At 33.9% G+C, this 12,953-nt stretch overlaps 1 protein-coding gene and 1 pseudogene across 4 annotated transcripts in view; one reads left to right on the top strand and one right to left on the bottom strand.

Annotated features, from left to right (window-relative positions):
• Positions 1-12,953, bottom strand: part of ERBB4 (erb-b2 receptor tyrosine kinase 4) — a 1,128,925-nt gene that overhangs the window by 1,100,465 nt on the left and 15,507 nt on the right. The window lies entirely within an intron of this gene.
• Positions 5,687-6,299, top strand: LOC103078071 (60S ribosomal protein L13a pseudogene; annotated as a pseudogene).

Below are 12,953 nucleotides of genomic sequence, written 5' to 3'. Positions count from 1 at the left end.
ATTCAAAGCTCTCTAAAAAGGAGCTCATTTCACAATATATATGTGTATCAAGTCATCATGCTGTACACCTTAAAATTATACAACATTATATGTCAACTATATCTCAATAAAGGTGGGAAAAATAAAAAGTAGCTAAATGCTTATATCAAAGGCATAAGGTTCTTCATATACTTAATCAAAGAATCATATCATTAACACAGACAGCTGGAATGCTACTAGAGAACCCAAGGCCACCATAAATTTAATGTTCTAAATAATATGTGGAGTCTAGGAGTATCTATTGATAAATATACATTTTCAGAATATATATATATATAGCTATCACAGTGGGTAATGACCCTAATTTCAGCATTCTTGAACATTTTCTTTGGTAGACTTTCTAAAATGGCTCTTAAAATTCACAATGGAAATTATACAGTCTTCCCTCAAGCACTTTCTTGAGCTTTAAAAAAATGAGTATATTTCTGAAACAGTATTGCTTTCATTGAATCTCCAAGTTTCTTTTTTGTCATCTGCCAAATTCCAACAATCAACTGCTTCTTCACTTTCAAGTCTGCCAAAAACCTCTGAAAAAACTTTTGTCTTTGAATTAATGTGACAATTATTTATTTTCTAATATCCTTAGGCCTTGCATCATTTCTTGTTATTCCTTTTCATATACGCTGAAATTCTCGTTCCTTCTTCCTAAAGTTTCTCTTTCCAGAATATTTCCCTAAAAGTAGAAGCTGGAAGGAGCCTACGTAAAACTCTCCTCATAGTATTTTGCCAATCTCTTTGGAAATGATGATAAATAAGTAATTATCTAAAAGCCCCATTCTCCAAGCATAATGAGTCCACAGCAAATAACTGCAAATTTTTTTAAATCTCAGAGTGAAAATATTTAGAAATAAGTGAAATTAGGAAGTTTACCATTTCATACTGTGTTGTTACAATTAACTTTTTTATTGTGACATATAATTTGCCATGTGCTTTTCATAAAATTGCTTTCTTACATAAATAATACTAAGGTCTTTACTAATAGTAATGGGGTCAAATTCTGTTGATGTTATTATTGGTCAACATTCAAATATATTCCTCAGTCTGGCATCGTAAGAGACTAATAATCTTAACATGTTTCTTAAATTTGTTTTATAAAAATAATTGAATAGTGTTTAGTGATCCATTATCATGAATCAACACTATTAGAATTATTTGTAAATAATTTACTTCAATTAAGTTTATGTTCCATATTCCTAATATGGAGTATCACAATGGGAAGAAATATGTGTAGGTTTAAAGTCAGACAAATATGAATTTAAATACTGCATCCACTATTGACTAATTATGTAAGTTTAGGTAAATTACTGTCCTCTAAACATCCTCATTTATTCACTGGCAGCATGTGGATAAAAAATCCTACTATGCAGGATGTTTTTCAGATTCTTAAGAAATATTTTATGCAAAGCATCTATCACAGAGCCTAGTATATAGTATATGTTCCAAAAATAGTGAAAAATTGTTGTTACTGATACTACAAATTGATTATTAGGTGAGGTAGAAGTTGTTGATGTATGCATATGACTTTCATTTTCAATAGAGATCATCTGTTCCTAATTAAGTAGTTTACTAAATTTGGGAGCTTTAGACTACTTTCAATGCTTAATTAACAACTAGTTAATAATGAAATATCCCAAGAATTTGTTACCAAATATCATCATGTAGCATGTGGTTACAAAAACATTTAAAATGTTAACATTATTATATGTGGAATCTAAAAAAAAAGGGTACAAATGAACTTATCTACAAAACAGAAATAGAGTTACAGATATAGAATACAAACTTATGGTTACCAGGGGGTAAGGCGGGGAGGGATAAATTGGGAGATTGAGAGTGACATATACACACTACTATATATAAAATAGATAACTAATAAGGACCTACTGTACACCACAGGGAACTCTACTCAGTACTCTGTAATGGCCTATATGGGAAAAGAATCTAAAAAAGACTGAATATATGTATATGTATAACTGATTCACTTTGCTGTACACCTGAAACTAACATAACATTGTAAATCAAATATACTCCAATAAAAATTTTTAAAAAGTAACATTAAATAAACTTTTAACATTTCTATAATGAGAAACATTTTAAATCTGAAGAGACATGCCATAACTATCTCGGTTCACTTTACTCTCAATGTATTTATTTACATATACCGTTACTTACATAACAACTACTAGACATGACACAAAAGTATAATCATTTAGCTATAGGTAAGATGATTTTATAACTTCTACCATCTAATAGATTAATTCAATAATAAATTTGGTTAATTTCCAATATGACTATTGTGTAATATAAATAAAACTGAAGTGTAGAGAAGTCAACATGTTTATATAAACTACAGAAGTAATAAACTGGTTTGGCAAGGTACAGAAGAAAGGAGAAAAGTCTTTAAAGGTAGGTCATTTTACAGATTAAGATCTTAGTGACCTTGTCACCTCACATCTCAATGGTTCTAAGTTGTAAACAGGATTTGGTTAAAGGATTTTTCATAATCAATGGTACTATTTGTTAAGACATTTAAAAGTTACAGGAGAAACAAATTTTAATGCAACATTATAGCATGGTAAGAATGGAATGAGTTACCAGGCTATGAAATTCCTTAACTAGTAGGAGACTACAGCCTACATTCAGTCTCCATTCTCACAACTCTTTCAGACATGGATTCTCTAACACTAACAGATCCCTAATGTTTCCTTTAGACTTACCTATTTCTTCCTAATGGCCATACAGGGAGTCAACTTAAAGTAAGGAGGAAGACATTTGAATGAATCTGCCACCTTTATAGCTGACCAAGTAAGTCAGGGCATTTCATTTGAACATTTAGGGTTTCTATCAGTTAAAATGGTTTGGCTGTAAATGACTTAAAAAATATGAGATTTAATTTCTTACATATAGGAGGTCCAGAGATAGAGATATTCCAGGGTTGGTTCAGGGACTTGACATTTGTCATTGAGAATCCAAGTGTTTCCTGTCTTTTACTTTGCCTTTGGACTCACTGATGACTTCACCTGGAACCACAGGATGAACTACCACAATTCCAGGTGTCACATGCCGACATGCCGACATCTAGCCAAAAAAAAGGGAGTGTTTCCCCTGTGTATCTCTTTCCATTGGTGAGAGAATCTTTTCCTTAAAGCCTGTCAGATTTCCCTTTTCAGTGACCAGAATCCTATCCCATTTTCATAGCTGAATGGGATGGGAAATGAAATGGTGATAACTAGTTTACACTAATTATGATTTTCCCCCCAGGGACGGGGGACAACTCAACCAAATTTTACTTGAAATACCCACTAGTCATTCCTACCCCCATGTCTTTGGAATCAGGGGAAATTTGACTTAAATCCCCACTTCATATCTTTCTTATGAACTCTTAACTTTATGCAACTGCTTAACCTCTCTGAATATCAGCTTTCTTTCTGACAGATATAGATGTATATATAGGATACAGGTAACAATACAGATGTGATATATTTTTAAAGAGGTCTCTATTGTCAGATATATAAGGATAATTTCTGTAGAAGGTATTTCTGGGTACAGCACAGAGCCTGATACATGGTAGAAGGCAATGAATATCATTTTAATCTTTAATCTGTAGGTCCTCCTGATTTCCCTCCTCCCTATAACCAAAGCCCAATAATGTTCCAAGGAGTATAGCCTAAATTTGATTCTCTCCCCCAAATTTTCAAGTCTAAAAAATCTTTTACTTGGTACTTTAATATTTCATTCTACATATTCCACTATGTCTTAAATATCAGGGTTACCAAATACTAGTTTATTTGAATAGTGGATCATTACCCTGATTATCACACACATACACATACATTTTTTATTAGATGATAAATTCTGTAAATGAAATCAGCATATAAACCCTACCAATTATTTTAAGAAAGGGAGAAATAGAACAAACAAGCAGGCCCCTAGTTGGATATAAAAGGTTCCTTGTGAAATGTGTCTCTACATTTTCAGTCTCAACCTGTGCCCACCCCTGAACATGTTTATGCTTTAATCACACTGAATTAATTGTTCACTGTACTTTCCATGGTAATTTCCAGCTTCTTTAAATCTATTATTACAGGTTCCTCTGTCTGGAATATCCTCTTTACCATTTTTCATTTGACTCATTCTTGTTCGTCTTCATGACTCATGTCAGAAACCATCTCCCCCCAAAAAAATCTTTCCGACTTCCAGGTTGGGCTACACGTGCTTCTTTTTCATTTCAGAGCAGCATTTGCTTACCATTTATCATAAGATACTGATGGTAGCTATTTTTGCATCTGATTTCCTCACTAGATTCTTTGACATGTTCCTGATATAATTCCTGGGACAGAATTGACCACTCAATAAATGTGTATTGAATAAAATTAAGTAAACTTGTTTTGTAAATTCAGCACTCCGAAATGGAATATTAAAGATAAAGCTTCTTATATAAATCAGTGTGATAATTTTTAAAAGAGCATTAAAAATTATCACCTAAAAAGATTTTTATATAAAAAATACAGTAATGTTTCTCAAGTACTTACCATGAGCCAAATGTTACGCTAACTGCTTTATACACATTTTCCTACATAATCATCGAAATGCCCTTAGGAAGAAGTATTTTAAGTATTTTTTCCCATTTTAAAGATGTGGATACTTTTTAAAAAAATTTTTATTGGAGTACAATTGCTTTACAATGTTGTGTTAGTTTCTGTTGTGTTAGTTTCTGTTGTGCAATGAAGTGAATCAGCTATATGAATACCTATATCCCCTCCCTCTTGTACCTCCCTCCCACCCCACCCCCCTATGCCACCCATCTAGGTCATCACAAAACACCGAGCTGAGCTTCCTGTGCTTTATAGCTCGTTCCCACTGATCTCACAGCTAGCAAGTCCCAAACCTGGAACTGGAACTCAGGTTTGTTGACCTAAAGCTCATGTTTTAGTTATTTTACTCTAGAACAGAGACCATTCTCCATGTTACCTTATTGGTTACCCATTCTTAATTGAAAATGGTCTCAGAAAGCACCAAGACAATTAAACTTTATAGTAAAACAAAAATAATAATAATCACTTCTACAGACATAAGACAACAGAACATTTTACTTCAACTAACTTCTCCCTTTATTTAAATTCATGATTGTTCACAGTCAACAGCAACTGTGTAGATTTAATGCACTAAAACTGTTAAAAGATGCTTTGCTGCACTGTGATAAAACCTCCTAAAAGAATTACTGACAACACATTTCCTTAAATAAAATGTCCAATTTTTAATATTGTCTAATGGTACTGTCCCCTCCCTTTTAAAACAGAATTTTAATGACTACATTTGCTACAAAGAAAGTTAGAAAGGTGCTCAAAAGCAATGATATCCACATTTATTAAATTTTCACTTTGTTTAAGTACTACCATTGTTTACATAATTTTCATCATTACTCAACTGCATTAGTTTTCATACACACCCTTGAAACATTATATACCTACACCAAATCTAGTAATATGTGTTAAAAATCACTGCTGCATTTAGAAGTAACCTGAAGCACAAAAAAATAGGAGAAAAGCAACAACATAAGTTGAGTCATCTAAATGTGTTACTGTAAATATTTCATGAATATTGGAAGATTAACAGCTTCCCACATAACTTTCCCAGGCTGCTGCCGAAGATGGCGGAGGGGCAGGTCCTGGTGCTTGATGGCCGAGGCCATCTCCTGTGCCGCCTGGCAGCCATCGTGGCCAAGCAGGTGCTTCTAGGCGGAAAGGTGGTGGTCGTGCATTTGTGAGGGCATCAGCATTTATGGAAATTTCTATAGAAACAAGTTGAAGTACCTGGCATTCCTCTGCAAGCCGATGGACACCAACCCCTCCGGCGGCCTCTACCACTTCCGAGCCCCCAGCCGCATCTTCTGGCGGACAGTGCAAGGCATGCTGCCTCACAGGACCAAGCGAGTCCAGGCCGCTAGGGACCGCCTCAAGGTGTTTGATGGGATCCCGCCACCCTATGACAAGAAACAGCGGATGGTGGTTCCTGCCGCCCTCAAGGTTGTGTGTCTGAAGGCAGTGCGGAAGTTTGCCTACCTAGGGCGTCTGGCTCGTGAGGTTGGCTGGAAGTACCAGGCAGTAACAGCCACGCTGAAGGAGAAGAGAAAGGAGAAGGCCAAGATCCACTACCGGAAAAAGACGCAGCTCCTGAGGCTACGGAAGCAGGCCGCAAAGAACAGAGAGAAGAAAACTGACCAATTCACAGAGGTCCTCAAGACCCATGGATTCCTAGTCTGAGCGCAATAAAACTGTTTTTTTTAAAAAAAAAAAAAAAAAAAAAAAAGCTTCCAGTATAGGGGACAAAAACTGTGGAAATATTTTTTTAAACGAGTATATAATATTTTATTTCAAGATATATTTAGTAAACATTCATTTATTTCTATACTGGAAAATATAAAATGATAAAAAAAGAAATAACTGCAACTTCAGAAGTATGAAAATTTTAGCCTATACAAAGGAAAAGAAAATAAATGCTTTTGAATATATGTGTGACTAAGGCAAATAACTTCTCTCTCTGTGTCTTAAATTTATTTTCTGTAAAATGAAATACCTGGAAAAAATTATCATTTTAAGAATTCTACCTCCAGCCAACAATTCCAAATCTCATATATATTAGAAACAGAACAAACATTAAAATGCATTTAACATGGTAATCTGCAATCTCAGTAGAGTGTGATGAATTTACATGTGTTTGTTTATAAAATCACCCAGAGCTTCTGAGTATCTGAAGTGTTGTTGTTACTGATGTTCTTTTGTGGATGGCAAGTATATTAAATCCTACAGCCCTGACTTTCTTACTGATTGAAATAAAGTAATTGTGGAGCCAGGGCCAAATATCCTTGGTCTTTGTACATCAGGCTGTCTGTTCCCACTGCTGTGCAATGTCTGTTAGGTGTTGGACAAATGAATGGCTAGGCAGAATGTACAAATAAGTACAACGGACTGAATCCCATTGAAGTATTTTTGCATGATTTCCATAAATTTCAATGTGACATAAGTCTAAGCAGAGGCTTTAATTTCAGGCCCAAAATCACTGCAAAATTTTCTATATTCTCTGTGTAACATCTGTTGAAAATCTTAGAATAACTGGGAATCACAGTTAAAAATCAAAATTACCATTTAAATTTTTCATTGAGAATGAATTTAAAGCTCTTAGGTTTAGTTTGTTCTATAACATATGATTTATTTTTTCTTTATTAAACATTTAAATGCTCACAATTAATGTTTTTTTAAGGAAGAGTAGAGTACAATGTGAAGAAAATGATATTCTCAGGTCTTGAATTAGAAAAGCTTAAACACATATTGCCATCCTGGTCCAAAAACTATTTGTTCTCAATGCATCATTATGTTCAATTAATAAATTTTTTTCAGTATAATATTTTGCTAATTGATGAAAACTTAACAGAAAAATATGTAGAATTCAGGGAGATGGCAACACACTCTTTATGATGTATCCACCACACCATTATTAACAACAACTGTCTGAATGTTTAGAGTACAAGGTGTTTACCTGCAGTGTGTTGAGTGGTAAATTCAACATAGTAAAAACAGTCAGTGTAAACTTCCTCTTATTAGCATGAGAGTGACTGCGATCCAAGGTCGGTTCTGTCCTTCCATTCGCTTTTTTCTTCTCTCTCCAGCCATGGAAATAGAGATCAGTTATTTCTGCATGGATGCAAGGTGAATGAGGCTGTCGTTTCTCCTTGCAGTGCTATTTATTACAGGTCACTGACATAATGCAGCTATTTTTTTAATTAAAAAAAAGTTATATAGCATTATCTCACTTACTCGGGTATTTGAGAGGAATGTGCAGAGTGTTATTTATTTATACAGAAATCTGCCAATCGAGAGACAGCATCTTGCTTTGAGGGGCCTCCTGCTGGCAAACTGAGCAGCCCTGTTATTATAAGAATTAAAATGCTGCACACTGTATGGAAGAAAACATAACACAATCCTATAGTGTAAAGCTGTCTGGATTTTCAACCTGTAAAAATACGTTATTCCAATAAAGACAAAACTTAGAAAACTTCAAAGTGTATCACAAATTGGGATTATCTATGTAGTTTCATTGTTCTCAGCTATGAGATACATACATTATACATATTTAATGCATAGTTATATTATGCATAATATGACAATATCAGACCTACTTTGATCATAAACCAGTCTAATGCACTAATAAATTAATTGATAAGGAATGATTTTCTAGATAAGTACATCTCAGTTTGCAGTCTGAGAGACAGTGTCTATGCCTACAAAAATAATCTTAGAAAACAGAATTCTAATCATTGTCTCTGATCTCAACTACAGATATGACAGCAATTAGTTCTTCCTGAATAATGCCCTCACTGCAAATTACATTCAAAAATGAATGTTACTTCTCACTTACACATTACATAATTTCATCTCAGAATTTCCCAAGACTCACCTAAGAGTCCTGGGAAATAACTGAACATTTAATAGCATCACGGCTAATAAATATACTTCAACATTTTCATACTTGTAAAAACTGCAGAGCATAACACAATGCATTAAGAGAATTGCAGTGATGCATGGAACCAATGAGAATCAAAATATTTGTGTAAAAATAAACATTTGGGGCGCTACAAGGCTCCAGTAGGTACAATTTTGATCCTTGTTGTGAAGGACAACTTTGGCAATTCACTTATACTTCATTATTTCTAAAGAGTTGAGTGAATAGAGAGCTCAAGTTATTACATGAACAAGTTCATAGTTGAAATACTGTATAGGAATAGGAGGGAGAACTGGCAAAAAGGAATTAACTACTGTGCTGAGGTAATATCTGCTAGCCTAGCCTTTAACTCCTGCTGGAGAAACAGTGATCACGGGAGGGGGTGGGGGGGAATATAAGGTCTTAGGACACGAATAGTTGCATGTCAAGCCCTAATCCTAGAGAAGATTTCTTTCACAAGTACTGAGACCATTCCAAATAGGGATCACAGTCAAAAGGGACAGCTGTTTATGACCTCCTCTGAAAATAGTTATTTGGGACTACCACTGCTGCCTTTCTTGCGTGTTCCCAAAATCATGTGCACTGACGTTCCTAATCAAGACTTCTAGTTGAGAGGAATGAAAAACCTATAAAACCAGTTTTCCTAAATTTTAGTTCTCAAAGTGCAAATAAATCCAGAGAAGCTTGCTATCCTTCCTCTTAGCAATATAATGTACTATAGATCATTCATCCCTGAATTTTTTTTAAAAAGTACAATAAATGCTACTCATATTTTAAAATTTTATTACTATTAGAAACATAAGAAATATGATTTTAACATTTTATTACTTTAGAAACATAAGAAATATGATTTAAACTATGAGTTACAAGGAGTTTTATGTAATATAGGTATACCAAAATTTAATCAAACAATGCATACAACTTTCCAACTCTCTTCTTGGCAAAACTGCAAAACATCATGTTCTTTTTCAGGAATGTATTGTTGGTGACAGTAGCCTTGGTGATATTAAAGCTACCGCATGAGATGATAAAGGGTAAATAAAATGGCTATTGGAAATTGGCCTCACTAAATCTGAGGAAAATAATTCATTTTAAAAATCAATAATTTTCTGCTTTTAAGCTGTATTCATTTCAGGCAGATATGTCTACAGACAACCCATTTTAGTATATTTGCAAAAGCTAAATAAAGGAACAAAATGATTTCAAATAAAACAAAATAAAAGTTAAAAATCCAAAGTGCTATACCCAGGTAAAGACTATACATTAAATGAGCACTAAAGGAAATGAGTGACACAATTAGAATCATAGCAAACTCGTCCTAATGTACAAGTGGAAAAGAGGAAAACTGCTTCCATATTTGGTGATGGGGGTTGGGGCTGGGGGTTAATTCATAAACACATGGAACCCTAACAAATCCTATAGTATTTAAACACGATAATGATATATTTTAAATAAGAAAGGCAAAATTAGTAATAAAACTGATAGAAACTGACTGCCCTTTCTAATGGGAAAGGCTCTCTAGACTGGTTTTTAAGTAGGATATTGACTGGCAGTGAAAGATTAAGACTGCTGTGTAAGAGTAGAACGAGTTGGTTCCTGATTCATGGATGCAGTTAGAACCACTCAGGGGTGGAGGACAGCAGGGTCTAAAACAAAAGCCCGCATTTCGTCTCTAGCATTTTCATTTACCCGTTCAATATCCCTGCTTCTCTCATAAACTCAACATATTTTCTTTCTTTAAACTCAAACCTTGAAAGTTAATTACTCTCATTTCCATTACCTCACCATTGAATAGGACTAATCCAAATTACACCCCCAAATACCTGGTTAAAGGTTACCATAGTAACAACAATTGTCATTTACAGAATATATTCATGAAGTTTAATCTGCTCATGGTATCTTCATTTAAAATATATCAGGGCATCTTAATTGGATAAATATCCTTTAAAAATTTCTTTGATTCAAATATGCAGATAACACTTTTTTTCTCTAAATTTGTGATCGACCATAGGTTAAAGAGAATGTCATATTAATGATAAATAACAAAATTGATGGAGGAAAATCAGTGGTATTGACTTCGATTATAGTTTCATACTCCAGTTTCAGTCTGCATTTAAGAAAAAATTACAGTTGTATCTACATGAAATCTCAATCCCAAATTCGACACCTGCATCTAAAAATCATATAAAATTTAAGAAGATTCTGGCATGTGACAATTATTTTGTGTTACTATCTTCACATCTGAATTTTTAGTAATTTAACTGCTACATTAAAAGGTCTTAATTGCAAGAGTATAACTCATAGTGTGTCACAGAAAGTCTGATAGAACTTAATCACACATCCCCACTGTCTATATTATTCTGAAGCACCACCTGTCAGCTGAGCAACATAATGGCATGTGACAGAGCTTGTGAACAAAATTTCTATCTGTCTCTCAGTCTAAAGACAATAGCCTAAATAAAAATATATTTTTTTATTTCTTATGCTGCAATTCACAGCATCTTTGAAAGTTTCCAGACTGGTAACTAAGAGAAATAACTATTTTCTTGATCTAACTCACTGGCAGTAGGGAGGTTGAGGTTGTTGCCAGAAAGGAAGCAGTCAACTTTAGAAGAGCAAAAACTGCCCTTCCCATTAGTAATACTGTTTTGTGGTGTTCCAATGTTAATCAGCAAGTGAGCACAACTGGCAGAGCCCTGTGAATTAAAAATTTTATGATGATATGCATAGCCTTTGATTCCTTAAATATCAAAATAAATGTATAAAAACCATGATAGAGGGAAAGAATTTAATAATCACAACAATTTACAGACTGTCTTCTATGTGGAAAAATCTGTTTAGTATTCGTAGATAGATGTGAAGATTCTGCTCCAGCGTGCAGAAATTTTTCCAAAAATACATTCAGTCATACATTACATTAGTTGTGCCCTATCTTGAAAAGTTTAAATGCCTATAAAATGTAACATAAAAAGTTATCTCATGAATTTGATTAAAAACCATTTTCTCTTGAAGGTGCTTTAAAAAACAATAAGGATGAAAGGACAGAGGACTTGAGTTTGCCAGGTAACCATAAATCTTTGGAACAAAACTGTCTCCCTAAGCTCTTTTTTTTAATACCAAAACTGTAAAAAAAAGAATATGAAGGAAAAATGATTTCAGAAAACTGCCCCTCACAGGGAGCCAAATTCTTTCCCAAATAGTCTACTTACAGTACTCATGCCTATCCATATACACAATGATTCTGAAAATCAATACTGCATCACCTGTTTATAAACACAGGACATAGAATTGCTGTTCAAATTATGAGAAAGGGGAAGCCCATGGTCTGCTCATATTTAACATTTTGTAACTTTAACTGTATGATGTTTCTTTTTTTTGCTTTTAACTGCCTTAGCTATCATACTACTAATACTATAGTGTACCTAATGTAATTAACTACTGAGCATCTATGTGATAGATACCATTTTATATGTACTACCTCATTTAATCCTCATAAATATGAGGTTGATCTTAATATTAGATGCCCTTTTTAGATGAGAAAATTGAAGCTTAAAAAGATTAAGAAATTAACCCATCTTCACATGGTTAGTATGCAAACCTGGGCTATTTAATTCTTAAGTCCCTCTATTTAACCTCTACTTCAACTCTTTGCAATATTTCACTTGATGTTATCGATTTTAAAAAGTGATTAAACTGGTTACTCTATTTGAAGTGTTATAAATGTACTGAAATTATAATGTGACAATAGAAAAGTAGCATATATTGTTAATATACTTGATCATGTTTCCAAGTTTTGCATATTCACAAATATACCTGGTTATTAACAATTATTATGGGTATCAAATAAAATAATTGTTAATGGCCTAAAATAGGTAACAAATGAATCTAAAATATTGCGATTTGGACCATGGAAAATTGATAGGAGCTTAGGCATTGCTGATTGGCCACCTGCACAGATGTTTCCCATTTGGTAAATTATAAAATCTCTCTAAATTTCTGTCTTCTTGACTGTAAAATGAGGACAGTAGTGGCCATGTTGTGTAGATTAGTTGAGATATTGTATGAGAAGTGCTTTAGCACACGTCCTGACACAGTAGTCCTTTAGTAAGTATTAGATATTATGACTTGTTGGCTTTTTATCAATTAAGAATTAGTTGTGTAGTATAGAAATTTATACCAATTAAGATTTAAAAAGCACACTACATAGTGAAAAGAGAAAAGTAAAATGTTGGACTGCTTGAGTCAGAGATACTGGGTAGATCCATGTAGAGATATCCAGCAGGCAGTAGCGACAGGAAGGAGGGGAGCTCTGGAGAGAGGTAAGAGCTCAGAATAACTTACACAGCGTTGAGATGTGGAAGGGATACAGAAACTGAGACAAAAAGTTAATGAAGAGGACCAAGACCAGAGAGAGGCTT

The sequence above is a fragment of the Lipotes vexillifer genome, unplaced genomic scaffold (genome assembly GCF_000442215.2).
Source record: "Lipotes vexillifer unplaced genomic scaffold, Lipotes_vexillifer_v1.1 scaffold138, whole genome shotgun sequence".
NCBI lineage: Eukaryota > Metazoa > Chordata > Mammalia > Artiodactyla > Lipotidae > Lipotes > Lipotes vexillifer.
The sequence above is the reverse complement of the archived record's forward strand: the minus strand, read 5'-3'. Positions and strand labels throughout refer to the sequence as shown.